Genomic DNA, 20,192 nt, shown 5'->3' with positions numbered 1-20,192 from the left:
TACATTTAATTAATTTCAAGGAGTGCCATCCCTCCATTTTAACAGGGAATATATAATCTTAGTATACACTGATTTTTATAAATCATTTGCTGAGCATGGAGCTTTCTTCTTATTTTCCTGTATAATCTATCCAACACATTTTGGGGCCAGTCAATCACTCCAAAACTGTAAGTTAGGACAGGAAGAGCAAACTGGTTTATAGCTTGAATTTTGTTCCTAGATGTCAACACTGTTTGCAGGATTAATTTAAGTCTTCTAAAGTTTTCCTTAATAAGTTTTATTCACATTTGTTTATGTTTTATTGTTGATCCTTCATAAATTCTCAAATATTTATACACTCCCTCTTGCTCAAGTTCTTTTATATCACATTCTTGTCCCAAACTGATGTTTTTTTGGTTCTGTAGTTTCCTGCTTTAAAGGTTGCCTTTGCATATTTATCAAGACCAAATGACATTCTTATATCATCTGAAAAAGTTTTGACAACTTGCAGTCGTGCTTTCAGTCCCTCATCTGATGAGCTATACATTTTTAAATCATCGACAAAGAGAAGATGAGAAGTCTCTACACTTTGTTGTTTTCTATCCCCATTGTAGGAATGTTTCTGTGCCTTGAGGATTCTACACTGTCATTTTTTTCCAATCCTGGCACTAATTCACCTACCAGAATTGGACATTTTTTATCTTGGGTCTTGTGCACCCAGCTGTCTTTTTTTATTTTAACCTACTTCTGTCCATGACATACAGTATGCTATATAAAATACAGTCTATATATATCAGTGTCATCTTGGGGTGAAATTTTGTAAAAACAGGGTCCACCTCATGAAGGTTCTCACCAAGACTTGAGGATGAATTCTGTGCCAGCGATGCTACTCTCCTTTGCCCGCTGATTTTATCTCTCCATTCGGACCCCAAATGGGAGATGATCACTGTGACAGTCAGATATTGTACCTATGGTGGTGTATTTGCTAGGATCCAGTCTAACATGGAATTTGATGTCTTGTTGTAATGTGTGGGGCTATCAGTTAGTTGCGGGAAACCAAATAAGTTCATGCTAGATGTAGAGGAGTCAGAGTTTATGTCTGACAAACTGACATTCACATCACCTAGTAGTAGTATTTCTTGTGGAATTTTTATGGATATCAAACATAGAATACCTTCCAGTAAATCTGTATTGTCAGCAGGAGGGTGGTAAAGAACAGTAATATTTGTTTATAATTGTTACACCTTGGAAAGTACAGACAAAAGGAGACATTGTATTCTATTATTGGTCTGATGAGGGAAGAACAGAGGGGGACAATGACCTTTTTGCATTTAGATGATATGCCCCTGGTGATTTGTCTAGATATGTAACAGTTTTTCATAACAGTGGCCACATGGTGGTCAAAGGATAGTTCATTATAAATGACTGTTGAGTAAGAGTCATTAAAGTCCATAACACATTTATTACACTGCATAAGGATACCAATTGCTGTGATTCTGGCATCAGAAGGGACACAAGTAAGCTAACCCTCCATGTTAATACAGAGGATATGAGAATTAATTAGGATTAAACTGAGTATTATATGCATTTAGTAAAGTAGTTAATGGTTTATACAGTGGAGGGAATATAGCTATAGAGATTTTCATATGGAGGGTAAGATATTACATGGACTAAATGAGGAAAGTTAGGTTTAATTGGTAGGGATACACTGCCTGTTATTATATGAAATAAATATGGCAAATTAGTTTTGGTTAGTAGGAGTACACTGCCTGTTTTTTATGAAATAAATGAGGTAAATTAGGTTTGGTTAGTAGGGGTACACCTCCTGTTATTATATGAAATAAATTGGGTAAATTAGGTTTAATTAGTAGGGGTACACTGCCTGTTATGTAAGCTGTCTTTCTGGTGCCAGGATTCATCAGATCACACAGGCTCTCAAGTTATGACTCTGTCATAGTACATGTTGGTGTGAATGACTTAAGATGTACCTCTCTGAACTATATGAAGAGAGACATGATTAAGCTTTCTAAATATGTATCACGGGCAGGTATGTCTCTAGATCTGAGCAGTGTACTACCCTCACCAAGGATGACACCACAATATAAACAGAACATTATTGTAATTGACTTAATTTCAGGTATCATTCTAAGGGGATCCAGTTCTTGTCAGCATGGGATGACATGTTTGATAGACTGCGCTGCTTTGTCAGAGATGGTCTTCACCTGGCAACTCTAGGATTTTGATTGCTGGCAAAGGTTCATGCCTCCCCAGTCGTGCCTTTTTTAGGAAAGGTCAGAACACCAAAACTTCCAATGTGAATGTACCAAAAACAAAGAAATTAAGGGTTATGCTGCTAAACACTGGGAGTCTAAATCAGAAACTGCACACTCTAGAAACACTCCTCTCCTTGGAAGATGTAAATATTTGTGTAGTTACAGAGACCTGATTCAAGGCCACAGAAAATACCCTGGCCCTGCAAGGCTACAATGCCACACTTTCAGACCACAAACTGAAGGTGTGAGAACCAATGGTGGCAGAGTATCTATATTCATTAAATATACTTATATCTGTAGACTGGTTAGATTGGATAGGAGTTACTCCAAGCCCAAATTACAGTGGGAAAGACCCCTCTCAATGCCATTCTCAGTTACAGGTCTCCTTCCACAAACCAGGTGGCAAATACAGCTTACCTAAGTCTAATTAGAACAATATAACTAAAATCTAATACCCTAGTTATGGGTGAATTAAATTATCTCTCCATTAATTGGGAAACGTACACAAGCTCTAACTCACTCTCATAGAGATTACTGAACTTTGTAAACTCAAATGCCCTGGAACAAATAGTGAAGCACCCACTAGAGGTGCAAATTTCCTAGACCTGGTCTTTACAAACACGAGTGACAAATATAATATCTCTAATGTTGGGCCAACACTAGTTAAACCTGACCACAAATCAGTAACCTGTGAAGTAACGACAATTCCAGATCCCCCCCCCCAAATGAAAAGTCAGACTGAAAAACTTCATCAGAGCCAACTATACCCTATTAAGGAATGTTATTAATGACTTTCAAGCTCCTACCTCTTCAGGAGACATTGAAGTCTATACAATGGTATACAACAATACCCAGTATAAACACCTCCACAAATGACATAGTGGTGCCTCATAGGATTAAATCAAGATCCTCCAGGAAACACAAACCACCATGGTGGACATCCAGCATCAATAGATTGTACAATAAGAAAAAGAAGCTACTGTCCAAAAACATAAAATCAAGACCTCAAAACTGGAAAGCATGCTCCTCATCCTAAACAAGCACATAAGGAATCTCATACAATCCTCAAAAAGCAGATATGAAAAGAAGAAAACTCGCAACCACAGCTAAAGACAGCCATAAGGCATTCTTTAGCTACATTTGTAACCTAAAAGGTAAGACCCAGATGTGTGCAGAACTAAGTGTGGAGGGCACCACATACACAGACCCCAAGGAGATTGCAACTCTACTAGCAGACAGGTTTGGTGAAAACTTCACCCCTACCATACCACAAACCATGCCTACATCATTTCCTCCTGGCATCTCCAAAGAGCAAGTCATAAATGCGCTCTTCATGGCTACAAATACAGACTCTATGTGACCATATGGCAATCCAGGCTGTGTTCTTAATATACTGAAACAAGATCTAGCCATCCCATTAGGTACTTTATTCAACCACAGCCTGCACACTGGCTTTGTCCACACTGAATGGAAAACAACTGTCATCCCATCCATAAGTGTGGGTCAACAACTGAGACAGGAAACTATAGACTTAAAAGTTTAACCAGCCTCATCTGTAAGGCCATGGAATAAATCATGGACCTCATAAATAAGGATATAGGTGACCTCCAACCCTTGATCCATCCCAGTTTGGTTTTGTCAAAGGAAGGTGTTATCTACTATACCTAGTGGATTTCTTTGAACAAGTGACCAGAGCCATAGACAAATGCAAAGCTGTGCACACAGCATACCTGGACCTGGCGCAGGCCTTTGACATGATCCCTCCCTTAGGCATCATAGACAAACTTACCCAGTTAAATATCAACCCCTTGGGAGTCAGGTGGGTTGCAAACTGGCACATGCTGTCAAGGTGGCAGACTTCACCTCTTCTAGGAGACCTGCCACCAGTGGAGTACCTTAAAGGTCAGTACTAGGCCCGTTCCTGACTGACATTTATTTCAGTGAAGTCCAGGCCAAAAAGGATGGACTGTGGCTAACCAAGTTTGCATGTGACTGCAAATTTGGAGGCAATCAGCAAATCCCTAAATGATGTTAACATACTAATAGAGAGTCTTAGACAAATTACTGGTGTCAAAGTCATGGACTCAAACTGAATATAAAAAATGCAGTATCATATCCTTCAGATATAACATGGTCCCTGCCAACTTTAAAATAAGCAACAAAAGTACCAACTCAATAGTGAGAGACCTGTGGACACAGGTAGACTGTGACCTCAACTTTGACCATCATGTATCTACTGTGGTGAGGAAGGCTTTCTACTTTGCTCACCTGATTAGCAAAGGAATTGCCTCAAAAGCAAAAGTAGTAATAGCTCCCCTGTACTCATCTCTTGCCAGGCCTATCATTGAGTATAATGCCCCCTTTTACATGTACCATGCCAGACAACTACAACAGGTTGAGAGACCTTGCAGTTACCTAACCAAGAAAATTCAATGTCTCCACCGTAAGTCCTACACAGACAGGCTGAAATCACTGTCACTGTACTCAGTGGCATACAGACTCCTTAGAGGTGACTTTTGCCTAGTGTACAGGTCTATCTCTGACACAAATCTTATGGAAATGCTTCATATCCATAAGTCGTGGGACTAGATTCACCCACTCCACTGACCTAAATCTGGCTTGCAACCAAAATAGGACTCGCAGGAGAGCCAGCTACATATCTCAGAGTTTGCCACTCCTCTGAAACAGGCATCCAGTTCATGTCAAGCAGAGTACCTCTATGTCCCTGTTTAAGTGCAACATTTACGACTGGATGGGTAACTGAAAATTCCTACCAGGGATTGCCACTGCTTCTCTCCTGGACATGTAAAATCTTTGCTAGACAATTCCTGGGGCTAAACATTGCACCATATTTAGAAACAATCTAGTAGCATATTGGGTTGTAATGGCTAGGTTTGAAATGACCCTGGGGTTGAAAGCCTAGTAATTACCTATGAACCTATAAATAAATGAGGCAAATTAGGTTTAGTTAGCAGGGGTGCACTGCCTGTTATTATAAGAAATAAATGAGGTAAATTATCTTTGATTAGTAGGGGTACACTGCCTGTTACATGAAATAAATTGGATAGATTATGTCTGATTGGTAGGGATACACTGCCTGTTATTATATGCAATAAATGAGGCAAACTAAGTTTGGTTAATAGGGGTACACTGCCTGTTATTATATGAACCAAATGAGATAAATTAGGTTTAATTGGTGCACTGCCTGTTATTATATGAAACAAGATAAATTAGGTTTGCTTAGTACAGCACACTTACCTGACTAAAAGCAAATGAAATAATTGGGGTTAAGCTGCATTTGTAAGAATCTACAGCACAAAACCACTAAACATCTGTAGTGTATGAGCCATGCAAAGCAACTAAAAGTGCCTTTCAGCAGCACGGAATAATTATGGGCTACTTAGGACAATGTAGATCAGCTGTAGGCTGCTAAATATTACATTTATTTATTTATTTATTTTACATTTGTTGACTGGGATTGCCCAACTGAGCTGAAGAGCCCTTTTTCAGCGGATGACCGGGGAGAAAAGCTCCAACATATTATACAATTTTCATTATAAATTAGCATTAAACAGCAATGTTACAGGATTATTACAAGGCATTAAGTAGCAATACAATGTTATACAATGTCAATAATCAGGAGTATAGCATAACAATTTAAGATGTATAACAATAAATATGTCATTAAGATGAGTATAGTTTTTGGGGTAAGTGGTTCCAAAAACCCAGTTTTATCATGATGTAGTTGCATGAAGGCAAGACAATTACAATAGAATGTTTCTCTGAGGCAATTTGCTTAATATATTTTAGAAGACAGTAGAAAGAGTAGTCAAGGAAGATTAGAGAGAGCTAGTGAGAAGTGTGAGTTAAGGGCAGAAAGTAGATTAAGGTATGAGACGTAGGGGATGTTAAGGAGGGAGAGTGCAGTGGCAGGACCAGTGACTTTTAAAGTGCTCTTTGGTGGCTGTCTTAAACTGTTTAGGATGGTTAAGGTTCCCAATTTCTAGTGGGAAGCTGTTCCAGGCAATAGTGGGATGATAGCTGTACATGTTGCATCCAAATTTAGACTTGGGTTTGTTGGTTTGCAGTAGATCTTGGTTAGAGCTTCAGAGAGGTCTGGAGGGAAAGATTACATGATATGCAATGCACCTCTGTGCAACTGCAAATAACATACCGCACTTCTAAGTATAATTAATCACACTAATAGGTAGGTGGTATTAAGACAGGTAGGGATCATTATGGCTGAAAATATACAGTACACATTGCAATCCAAGTGCACTAAGGGTTTTACAGTGTAAAGATGGGCAGTTAATAGCATCACTGACAAAAGCTGAAAAAATTTCAAATGAGCTCACTGGTCATTAGGAAAAGACACACCAGTGTTTTACAGCAATCTGCAGCCTAGAAGCTGTTGGTTTCCCTCTCTACTCTCCCTAGAAACTATTATTTGCTACATTACTAAAAGCCAAATCTATCACAGTTAACTTGGAAGAAAAACAAAAAAAACTCTAACTCAGATCTTGCTGGGCTGATATTTTGGTCACTCCAATAGAATTAGATCAGTTCTAGTAGAATAAGTAAAAGTCAGGAGTTTAACAATTCAGCATGTAGCAACACTTACTAAATAAGCAGTGGGATATTTACAACAGTGACAAAAGCTGAAAAATTCAAATGACCCACTGGACAATAGCAAATGCCAGTCTTCAAGGTTCAGCAGAATCAGACTTGTAAATGGTTTAGTTTCCCCTCTATTCTCACTAAAGAAAGCCATGAGCAGTTCCTAGTCAGATTACTAAAAACACTAAATATTGTACAGGGATCACAGCAAATTCAGTATAAAAACAGAAAAAAATCCCCACTTATCCTAGATCTTGCAGGGTTGGTATTTTGATCAAGTCAGGAGAATTAGGTAAAATCCAGAGCTTAATAGCTCAGCATATAAAAGCTCATAGCAAATATGTGGGGGGTTTGTTTTCAGATACCCTGAGGATATTCTTACTAAGTGGTCATTGGAGTATGAACTCCAGTCACATCACAAGTGCACATGGCATGCAGGTTTGACTTTCTTGTAAAAAGAATTCTAGGACAACTGAATTGTCTAGGTTCTTATAAGCATACTGAAGGGATATTATACAGGAGGATTACTGAAGAATGTAATACTGACTTACTGGGCATGGTAGGTCAACTTATTGTACGATTGTTAATGAGTGATGTATTTCCTTGGTTCCATAGACTTTCTTTTAGTAGCCATGCTTTTATTTTATGTGTTATGAGTTGGATGTTATTTTCCTGATGTACTAATTTTTATGTCACTTAGACTTGTGTCTGCATTCCTTATACTGACTTGTAAAATATATTGCTTAAAAAGATAGAAATCTAAAGCATACTTATTTTTGTAGGAACACTGTTATTCTCTACTTTTGCATTGGGTTAGTGCAGATGGTCCAGACTCCCAGTGTCAGTGGAGATATGAGGTGAAAACCTCCAGTTAAACACAAGTGTCCAATACAGTACAGTCACACTCCAAGGTAACGTAATTAAATTACATAGAGTTAGGTCATGCAAAGTAAAATACATACACATAATAATAAAGTATCAATAATGAGTAATTAATGTCAATATATATTTGTGTTATTATGTGAAAGTCTTGTTTGCTGTTAGCTAAATTTTGCTAAGGATTGCTAAGCCAAGCTAAGTAAAGCTTAAACAGGACCTGTCTTAGCAATAGTTAGCTACGCTCAGCTCCACTTAGCTGGTTTGAGCATTGCTCAGAAGTCCCATTCTAAGCAGTCCTCAGCTAAGTTAAGCAGATTTGCATACCACTAAGCACTGCTAAGCATTTGCCACTTTAATCACTGCTCAACTCAGCTTAGTGGGTTTGTACACTGCTAAGCTTCACTTAGCATTTTTAAAAATGGTCCAGTGGCACTGTTGCTGGGGCATGCTGGAGTTCAGGGTCATGGTTGGACTCCTAAGACCATGACATCAGATTGCTGCAGGGCCAGTATCAGGGCTATGAATGCAAGTCTGAGGCCTGGGACCATCTGGCACATGAGCTCACCAATCCCACTGGAATCCACTGCACTGATGAACAGGTGCATCATCATTATGATGACCTGAAGTGGAGGAAGGGAGTGCTCTTGGCCCAATGGTTCCAAAATGCTCAAGATGGGAATGTCCCAGAAGTTTGTAAGTATAGGAACCATTGCTTTATGAAATTCTAGCATGGATATGTGATAGACAGGTATGCATAACAGTGTGTTTCCCTTCCACAGTTGCAGAGGAGAGGATTCACAACTTAGAGGCCCACACAGGGTGCCTAGCGAGGATGCGCCAACAGTGTGGTGAGTACAGCCCTATCTTGCAATATATAGTATAATAAATAAGAAAGAGTTCACTGTTTACTGCCGTTTACTGCCAGTAGGTATAGTGTGTTCTGAGTGTACTGCAATAAATGTGTTCAGAGACCCACATTGATATAACTGAGTAATGTCAGGTACTGTGGAATACAAATACAGGCATCAAACAAGCTACTATTGATGAAAGAAAGCTAATAATGTAATAACAGTGTGTAGGAATGACAGAAGTATATACTGTATTAATACTAAGGATCTTGTAATAAAGTAAACCCTGATTGCAACTGTGAAGGTAATAACTGGCATTCATTCATCATCTACAGGATATGCAGTACAACTGAAGTCAGAATTTTGAGTGTAATAAATCACTGTCATGTCACCCTCAAAGTTCTTTCCACCAACTGTTGTGTTTATTCTGATCTGTATTTGAAGAAATACAATTGTACAGGTGCTCCACGGCAAATATGACTATGACACCATGAAGTGAGTGAAGTTTGGCTGATAAAGGACTGTTATGCTAAAGTGTACATGTGGAGCTCTACAACAAGATGCAATGCAATTTGATATATGTTCTGTAGTAAGATCTGAACCTTGAATAGTAATGTGTAATGTATTATAGTGTGTTTCCCTCAGGATTGTCTTGTGTTAACCTATGCATTTCAGCTATATGTATTCCTGAATATAGGTACACTGATGCAGGCAAGTATGACACTGTAGTAGGTGCAGACTGCAAATATTGCATGTGCAGATGTATATGGGTCAGTAATGCAACCCAGCACCCAATATGGTCTGTACAGATCACACATATTCCCATCCACTAGGGATTAAATGTGTACACCTGCATTCCAAGTATTAATACACAGTTCACTATCTATCATGCATGAATCTCACGCATGTATGTTCAACTGTCACTGCAGTCTTCTGTGGCACTCTACTTATGTTACCAGGTTAGACTTTGTAACCAAGTGAGTTTTAGGCACAAATTAGTCAAGCAGCACACAGCAGCAGTTCAGTAGCTCAGTGTGATAAGAAAAATAGCTATGTTACTCATTTTTGCACACACAAATCAGGGTTTGAATCCAGGGACTGGTACCAAGATGTATTTATAGTAACAGACAAGTAGTCCTGACTATTTGTAGAAACAGTCATGTACTGTTAGATATTTTCTCCACAGGGCTAACAGGTAAAGAAATGTTTGTATTAGCTGTATGAAGAGTATACTACTAAACTGTGTACAGATGTACTACTGTATGCCTGGTGCATCTGTGAATGTTTGCCAATAGCCCAACGCCATGCCTACAAGTGACAGCAGGATGTGCACTCTTCCCGATACATGTCTCTCAAGTGTCGCACTGCCACACCTAGGGATCACTGTTGCCAATAACCTTGGACACAGATATAAATCGAAGACAAGTATGCCATTAGCACACTCACACATCAGTGCAGGGTACACCTTGTTAGTCATATATGTAACCCTGACATGTACAAATCCCCTCTAGTCATGTACCTAGAGTTCTCACAGCTTGGCCCATACCATTTTAGGTTGACAGCTTAACAGGTATGTACATGCTACAGAAGCTATAGGGCACAGGCAAATGTAAAGCATGGGCAGACCTGTAGATTACTGAGCAGTTGTGAAAAATATAGCCTATACAGTTGTTAATGGAATGTGTTTCTCTCCCTCCACCCCTTATCTGCATCACTAATTATTATTCATATACTATGAGTATGTTCTCAAAACCTAATGTTGGGACTTATGTTGCATTATTGTTCATATATTTCAATGGTTGAATACTAACATATCTTGTTGAAATTCCACTGTTGTTGGCCTGTTGCCATAACTGTTACTGGCATGCTGTTACAATAATGACTGTTATTCCATTTATGCATGTGTTCCATTTGCTATGCAATTCTATTGTTCTGGGTTCATTGGAACACCCATGCATGTTGTTATAACTAACATTGAAATATTTTATTCATGGCTAACCAATGCACTTTGACAAACCTTAACACCATAGCACATTTGGGTAGGCCAATCCCAGTGGATCTGCCTGTCATGCCTTATCTGGCCATAGCACCGGGTCCCAGCATGTCTGGGACCCAACCTGGAGCTGCCTCCTCTGCTGGTCCTGCACCACCCTTGGGTAGAACTGCCTCAGGGGATGAGGCCCATCCCCCCAGGTGCAGGCACGGGGAGGATCCAGTCACCCATAGGCAGCTCTCAGGGATGGTGTGCAGGGTCATCCAATGGGATGCAACCCAGCTGTTCTGGATGCAATTAGCTAGAGGGCAGACAGGTGCACCTCGAGGGACAGTCTGGTCATGGCACCCAGCCCCCAACACAGACACCATCAGGGCCATGAAGGGGTAGTGGTGACTGCCTCAGGGGGTGGGGCCCATCCCCCAGGTGCAGGCACGGGGAGGATCCAGTCACCCATAGGCAGCTCTCAGGGATGGTGTGCAGGGTCATCCAATGGGATGCAACCCAGCTGTTCTGGATGCAATTAGCTAGAGGGCAGAATGGTGTACCTCGAGGGGCAGTCTGGCTGTGGCACCCAGCCCCCAACACAGCCACCATCAGGGCTGTGAAGGGGTAGTGGTGATTGCCCATGGGTGAGGATCTCAGTCCCACTGTTTCCATCTGAGGGCACTTGGTTCTCTGATTCCCAACCACCCTCCCTGTCCAAGGTGTTTACCCCCCTCATGTGTCATACACCGCCCCTGTCCACTGTCTTGTCTGTCTTGCCTGTCTGCAAATGCAACCTCTCCTACCCAACTTACCTCCCCAAATGTACCTACAATCCTTCCCCAACATCCCACTCTCATCTTTAAAAAAAAAAAGGGGGTGATCTGTCCCCCCCAAAAAATGTCATCCCATACATAGCTCTCCATTTCATCCCCATGTACACTGCCATGAATCAATCATCCTATCAATTAATCAACAAACTTATGTCGCCCACACCCCTCCCTGTGGGGTGTGAGGCTCCAAATTGTCCACATCATTCACAGCTGTTGCTGCAGAAGAAATCGAGAGCTATGGTCCTTTCCTACACCCATCCTGCACATCCCTAGCTGACTTTCATATTGTTCCTCCCCTGCTTGCCCCCATTTCACCACTTTCCTTTCAACCCTTTTTTCTTTTCTTTTTTTGGAAATAACACAGGTTTAAGTGGAGATAAGCACTGCTAGGCATCAAGGCGCATCACACAAACCCACTTAAAACTGCTTTAATCACTCTATCTGATCCAGACACTGTTCTGCCTAGCAACAAAATATCCAGCCCTGGTAAGTCTTGAACCCACAACATGCTGCACTACAATCAGAGAAACACACCGGTAGGTCAACTGAGCTCTGGGGAATCACTATTGTTTTCTAAATATATTATGTAGTACAGTCATGTAACATTAGGAAAAAAAGATACCCCTATCAAGTACTGAACCTAGGATCTTCAGAACTACAGTCAGAGCAACACACCACTAGGACAACTCAGTTCTGACAAGTTAAGCTTTTTTTCTAAATATATCATGCAGTACAGTCATGTAACATTAGGAAAAAATATACTCTTGCCAAGTATTGGCCCCAGGACCCTCTGAACTACAGTTCATTGCAATACACCAGTAGAAAACTCAACTCTGGGGAATTACTTGTGTTGTCACCAAGATATCCTGAGTATGACTGACACTACTTCTACATATAATGTGATGAATGACACTGTACCTGGACCTGTAATGCAGACACTGAACCAATACACAGCCAAAGACATGTTGAGGGATTGATGGGAGGCCCACCATATAAGGTACAGCTGAAAACTGCACATACTGTTGTAGAATACCCACAGTTGTGTCACCTATGTATGGCATAGTTGTCATCAAAGCTATTCTGTGTGCTGAAGTACTGGCAATGCAGTTCATATTGATTTTACTAAAGCATGACAGACAGGCCAGTGTCACATGTCATAGCCATCCAAACAGACATGTTCATGCCAATACTGTGTAACACACTGTATGCATGCACATACATATTGCAACTACACCTCCCATATTAATTACTCCGTAGCTCTATCTGTAACATTCCCAGCATGTCTGACATATGGACACCTACAGTTCAGGCCAACAGTCCAGTCTGTTGCACGACAACTACATGCTCAGCAATGCAACCTACAAATAACCGAGCCCTGCAATGTACAGCAGACCTGCTTGCTGCTACCACAGTCAGTGCCACCCACAGTAGCATGTCAAAAGCCTGAAGGGTGGGACAAATGTCACAAATATCAACATGTGTTCTAAACCTCCCCTACCACTGTCCAGATGGTACTACTACTTAACATATGTACCAGAGGAACATGCCTCACCTGGACTGTAATGGGTGCCCTCACCCTGGCCATGCTATGACAACAGCTGACACTGCAACCTCACTGACATATACAACTTGCTGTCCCCAATGTCATCACAATCCCAAGTATGACTCCTTCCCAGAATGCAGCAGCTGTGGCCTGCCACACATGCAGCTGTATGTTCAGCTAACTGCTGCAGACCTTCCATAACACATAAAGGTTTGGAGGGTGTTCAGGTGACAGGGACATGTTATCACAGTCACCCCCTACAAACATACACAGCTGATACACCAGCATCAACTGCAGCAGCATGCACATTCAGATAAAAAGGATGTTTGACACTCACATCTGCCTGTCTCCTTACTAAGCTCAACACACATTATTAAACAGTAACCTGCCACAGAATCAGAAACTCTGTTAACAATGACCAAACATAGCATGCTAAACTATGGACATAATCCATCAATCCAAACAGTAAACTGTATTTCTACATACCCTCTGTGATGCTGTAGCCCCCACACCTCGGTAATGTCCTCCTCACAGGCCAAGAAAAGGGCCAAGGCCTACATGAAGGCCTTAATTATAGCACTGTGTTCCCATGCCACTGGCTAATGGCAATGCAACCCAGCTGTTCTGGATGCAATTAGATAATGGGAGTCACAGATTGGTGCACAGGCAATCACCTGTTAATGAGCATTACCTACAAAAGGCAAGCTGCTGCCTATGGTAAACAAGTCTGACACTTTCTTCATGAAGACAGACTGTGATTCTGTAGGAGACTACAACTGGATTTCCTCTCACAAAGGAGTACAGCAATATACCAGGTATGTGAGAGAATTAAACATGTAATGGAATGCAGATGGGAGGATGCAGTCATGGGAAATAGGAACGCACACAGTAGGTATCAACTGCATTTCTTGGAGTGACATGTTACTCTGAGTCTGCTGGCCAGCACCTACGACCATCTCTTATGGCTCTGTGTGCAGTGACACATATGAAGACGAAAAAGCCCAGGGAACACGCCACCAACAAAAATCCTGCACAGATGCAATACAAACGCTGTAAAAGTCCAGTAGTCAATGGAAATAGACCAACGATTATTTTGTAGTGACCACTACAAAATAATCGTTGGTCTATTTCCATTGACTACTGGACTTTTACAGCGTTTGTATTGCATCTGTGCAGGATTTTTGTTGGTGGCGTGTTCCCTGGGCTTTTTCGTCTTCATCAGTTGGTTTGGTTTTTTAGTTTTGCAGTGACACATATCACAACTCTGGCCCCTGACTCATCCCAGCAGTGGTCAACTCACATATGACTGCTTACTAGATTGTCTGCTGTACAATACTGACAGTAAGTACTGGTGGATACAGCTGGCATATCACATCATGTACTGTCAGTGAGCCCCTCTCAGTCTGTGAATGTCATAGAGGCTTACTTCAAAGATTGTCCAGGTGTCCCCGATAGTTCCTGATGTGCTCTGGCTAGGTCACTGTGTACTCTGTACCCTGGGTGCAGGTAACAAGAGCCTGACCCACCACCATTTGTGAAACTTTTACAGATTTTTGCCTCATATTTTCTTCTGTTTCTCATAAAATCCATGGTTTCTGAATTCTTAATTCTTTAGATAATTGATGGTGCTGTGGTAGCATTGTTGCCTTACAGTGGTTCTCTGTTTTTTTAGCTGGGGTGCCTTCTGTGTGGAGTCTGCATGTCCTCCCTGTGTTTGTGTGTGAGTTTGCCCTGGTGTCCTCCCATATAACAAAAACATGTGTCTGCAGTATTTCTCCTTGGGCCTCTGCTGAAAATTGGCTTTTGTTCCAAGTCCAACTTTCTTGGTTAACAAATGTTAAATGAATAAAATTGACAAGCATTTGAATTTTAGACTTCATATTCTTCAGAAAGTACATAGTAACACAAAACCTTTTATTCTAGCAATTTTCTAAGGTTATAAAATGAATATTTGAAATTTGTCCCCATGTTTGAGACTGTAGTCCCCCATTATTGGCTTCATCCATGTTTTGTGTGCTAAGGTTGAGAGCTATGCTGAGAACTGAATTCACTGAATATGTTTGAGGGCTGTATTCCCCCATTTCTGGCTTTGTCCAGATGTTTTGTGCTAAGATGTTGACAGCTGTGGTGAGAACTGAATTCACTAAATGGTAGCCATTTAAGTTTCACTCTTCCTCTCTTTTATAAACAGTTGATTTGGCATAGTGGTATGTTGCTCTGACTGTTTTGCACAGGGTCCTGGGTTCAAGGTTGGCAGTAAAATGTATGGTGGTAACACTGAATTTTATATTCACAAATTTCCAAGATTATGCAATCAGTGTTTAAAATGTGTCCCTCATTTTTTGGCTTTTGTCCCCCACCCAATAAATGTTGGCTTTTTCCAGATTTCTTGTGCTGCAAAGCTGAGAAATACAGTTGAGTTACGAGTAGATTTTACAAGAAGCTGAGAGCTGCAGGGGAAGAAAAGTGTAGTGCTATTTATGCTAAGTCTGCTTGCATTATTAGTAGCACAACAGGTAGTGTACTTGCTTTTGATGCAGAAGGCTGTGGGTTCTACTCCTACATGGGGTGGATTCTGCCATACTAAGAATGTCCTCTTTGGCAAAGATACAGGCACTTTATTTGTAGATGAAACAATGAAATATAAAGTTGTTTGCTAGTAGCGACCTCTTCATTAGTTACAGATCTCTTTAATGTGGAATTATTTAGATGACTTACTTCTGCAGAGATTGTGCATGTTTACTGATACAGATGGATTGTAGAAGTTTGAGTAGACTTTTATGATGGAAATTTTCGCAATTGGGCAGTTTTGTCATTATTGGTGTGTGCAGTTTGTTTCATTGTTTATTGGAAAAATGTTCAAAACAATAAATTTAAAAACCCTCTAACAACTGTACTGTATTATACAAGGAATATAATTTAATATAATCAGGAAGATGTATCATACAACACATGTATGTCAAGGGGCCTATAATTTGAAAACAGCCCAGAGCTGATCTTTATACTGGCTAAATGTTTTTTCTTTGAATGTGGATTTCAATGCTGTTTCAATGAATGTGAGTTTCAAGGGCAAAGTCGTTTTAATGCTAAGTCTATTTTCATTGTGAGACTGCATTGCATTGTTTAGCAGATGTCTTAGTGTTTGTGCTGTAGAATGCAAAATAAAACTTTCAAATGAAATCCAAATCATCATAGAAGTAAAGCAGTATGCACATTAGTGTTTATGGTAAATGGGGTGAAATAGCCAAGTAATGGGGACATTGGAATGGCTGCAGGGGGGAGGCTCCATTCGACCATGATTTTGTGAGGGGGAAGGGTGGCAAACTCAAAGCAGAACTATACCTCTCAACTGTCCAGATTTTCACAGAACTAATAGATTTGTGCTTCTTATTTGTGGTTTGTTCCTCAAAATTTGTGGTTTTCTGGCAAATCATTTAGGAATTAAGTCACTAAGTAATGACAGACATGGAGTTTTAGACTTCATAAGCTTCAAAAAAATGCATGCTAAAGCAATACCTGTTATTCTATCAACTAAGTTTATATAAGAGCAATTTTAGTACTGTTTGTATGTTCCCCCAATATATTTGGCCTTGTCCAGATATCCTGCATTAACAGATTGAGAGATACGTGCAAATAAATTGCTTTATAGAATTAGGCATATCCAAACCTCAAAACTGTCCCCGATTTTGGCTCAAAATATTGCTCTCCCTCTAATAATCCCTGAGCAAAACAATAATAATAAATAACTGTAATAATCAGAGTTATAGATTATTTTATTTCAGAAATGCATGTAGATTCATTGATTTTGTCAGTTAACAGTACTAATATTTAAAAAAGTGTCCTTTCTTTGACAGGCTCCCAGCTGTATTGTGTGGCTATTTTATATTTTTGCATTACATTTTTGGTCCATTTTTCATAAAATTGTGGTTTTCTGGCAAATTAGTGGCAAATCATTAAAGACTGAAGTTATTTATTTATCTTATTTAGTATTTACATTTGTTTACCAGGAAATTCTGACTGGACACAGGTCCTTTTCAGCAGATGCCTGGGGAGAAAAGCTCCACATCCTGTACATGATAAATAGAGATACAAAGTTGCAGCAATAGTACACAACATTACAGGTTGTTGGCTTTAATACAACAAGATATTGATCATCAACAGTATATACAGTAAATGTTGCAAGTTAAAATAGTTTCTTGTCATTTATAATATTAGTAACAAAGTTGTCAGACAAGATTTTAATGTATGTAAAGACAACTAGCTATTTCTGACTGTGGTTAGTAGTGGTAGTAGTATAGTTGGGTTAATAGTCAAGGTGGGGGGAGGTAAGAGTTAGTCTGGATTAGAACAAGGACAAAGCCAGTGCAAATTTAAGTGGAATTTGAGTGCAGTCTTGAAAAGGCTGCTGGAAGGTAGAGTAGTTATACAGGGTGGAAGATTGTTCCAAAGTTTAGATATGGTACATGAAAATATGGCTTCTCCTGCTGAGTTTTTGGGTTTGATAACAGTGAGTTGATTTTTGTTGCTTGATCTTAGGGGCCTAGTGGGGAGATAGGGTTTGAAAGGAAGGGTTGTTAAGGGGGTGGTTAATAAGTTTATGAGTGAGGGTGAGTTGATTAAAGTGAAGGAATTGTGGGAATTTTAGCCAGTTTAGTTCTTTAAGGGAGATACAATGATGGCTGCGGTAGGAGGGTCCAGTGGCAAATTTAGCAATTTTGTTGTAACAAACATCCAGCTTGTGTAGGTCGGTAAGTATGGGGGATGCATAGAGTAGGGTGGAGATTAGCTGTGAATTGGCTATGGAGATTCTAGCCGCCTTGGTTAGGAATTGGCGGCTTCAATATAATGCACCAAGTTACTTGTGAACTTTTTTTATTGAGAGAGATATGTGGGTGTCAAATCTAGGTTTGTCTATTTCCACACCAAGTAATTATGTGTGTTCTAATGGAGAGATGATGGCATCGTCTTTGGCAAGAATGTTGAAGTGGGGGTGTTTTGGGTGGCTTTGGAAGGTTGGAACAGGAGAAGGTTTGTCTTACTTGGGTTGAGTAGGAGCTGAGCATTGGATAGCCGGCTTCCTACAGAAGAGAATGATTCCTGTGTGATTTGTTGTAGTTCTGGCAGAGTGGGGACAGAGCAGATGAGAGTAGAGTTGTCTGCATACTGTAAAAGAGATGCTTGTGTGGTGGCAGTATGTAGGTTGTTAGTGAAAAGTGAGAATATCAGAAGGCCAAGGATAGACCGTTAGAACTTCGAGAGTAACTGGAAGGTGAGGCGATATGTTATTGTCCCAGATTACTGATTGCTGGCATCTGTGTAGATAGCTGTGGAACCAGTTGCAGGCTGATTGTGAGAAGGAGAGTTTGGGGAGAGTAGAAAGTAGCAGCTCATGCAATACCATGTCAAAGGCCTTTGAGAGATCTAGAAATACGGTAGTAGAGAAGAGGCCTTTGTTTTTGTGATGAAGTATAGTGTTGGTGAAGGAGAGCAGAGCAGAGGTAGTGCTGTGATATGGCCTGAAACCATGTTGTGTTTTGGAGAGGAGATTATTAGCTAGGAGATAGTTGGAGACATGGGTGTTGATACATTTTTAGAGAGGGGAGAGGATAGCAATGGGGCGGTAATTGGAGAGTTCGGTGGAGGGGGTGCCTTTGTGGAGGGGAATGATGTGAGATATTTTCCATATCGAGGGAACATAGCCTTCTGTTATGGAACAGTTGATTAGAAGTGAAATTGGGTAGGCTAGTGTATCAGCTGCGATTTTCAAGTATTCAGAGGGGAGATTGTCAGCTGCAGGTTTGGTGGGTTTAAGTTTTGATAATAGTCTTTTTATGTTAGAGGTAGGTACTGAGGTGAAGAAGAAAAGAGAAGTGGGGGGTTTAGGGTTAGGAGTTGGGGGGCTGTTGTAAGGAAGTGTTGTTTGTTTAGAGATGTTATAGTTTCAGTGAAGTGTTTGTTGAAGGATTCAGCAATACTGCTGGGGGGGGTGGACGGCTGGGGGTATCAACCTTCCCTGGGTGGAGGATAGTGTTAATAGTGGACCAGAATTGCTTAGGGTTGTGGTTGGTAAAGGTTAGGGTGGATTTATAGTAGAGAGATTTGTTTAATTTGATATGCTTTTTGGCTTTATTGTGCAGTTCAAGGAATGATTGCCTATCTGAGTTATTTTTTGTTAGTCACCAGTGCTCCCAGGCCTTATCTCTGGATTTCATTAGGGTTGTGGTGGTCTTTTGTAACTATGGGGCATGCCTGGATCTGACTTTGGCATTTCCTACAGGAGCATGGGTGTTTAGGATGGAGAGGAAAGTACTGTTGAAGAAGCGGACAGCCTCATCTAGGTTTAGGTATTTTAGTGGTGACCAGTTAATTTTTTGCAGGGAGGAGATGAAGGAGTTGGGGTTGAAGTTGGACTTTGCCTGTGGATAATGAGCTTAAGACCGTTTGTGTGGTGCCGAATTAGGAAAGTGGGGAGCGGTCATTAAGACGGTCAGGTAAGCAGCCTGCTAGGTAAGAGTGAGGGGCATTGTTGACTAGAATCCAATCAAGTAAGGTATGATTGTTAGGGTTTTTGTTGATTCGGGTAGGGGATTGAATGAGTTGAGTGAACCCATGGAGATTAAGGTGAATGGTTGGGAGGCTAATTACAGGATAGCCAGTTGATGTTAAAGTCACCAAGAATTATAGTTTCCTGGGGTAGAGATAGAGTAGCGCAGCTCAGGAGATTTTCTAGGAGTGTAATATTTTGCCCTGGTGGGAAATAGCATCCTATGATATTGATTGTTTTATTTGGGTTTAGTTTGAGATTGGCATAAAATATTTCTTCATTGTTGTGGTGGGGGCAGATGAGTTCAGGAGTTGAATATCGAGGTGGTGTTTAAATATCAATGCTACACCATCTCCTTTTTTTGGACAATCTGTTTATGCGAAGGATGTTGTACTCAGGTGGAAGTATTTCCTCACTTTCAATGTCAGGTTTGAGCCAGGTTTCCGTTAGGAAGAAAATATCTGGGGAATATATGCTTATGCTGGCAAGTAGTTCTTGGATTTTATTGTATATGCTTCTGATGTTAGGGACATTATAAATGGGTCTGTTGTTTTCTTCATGGCTAGGAGTTGAGTTGTGGGGGGGGGTTTGCTTAGACTAGGGTTTGTGGTTGGGTTGGATTTGGGAAGAACAGGGTTTGGATGGATGTCTCCAGCGAGGGATAGTTTATAGAGGGCGTTTAGGATATGTTTTATATA

Source organism: Protopterus annectens, chromosome 15.part0 (assembly GCF_019279795.1).
Source record: "Protopterus annectens isolate FY-2018-M chromosome 15.part0, PAN1.0, whole genome shotgun sequence".
Taxonomy (NCBI): domain Eukaryota; kingdom Metazoa; phylum Chordata; order Ceratodontiformes; family Protopteridae; genus Protopterus; species Protopterus annectens.
Note: the sequence above shows the minus strand (reverse complement) of the source record.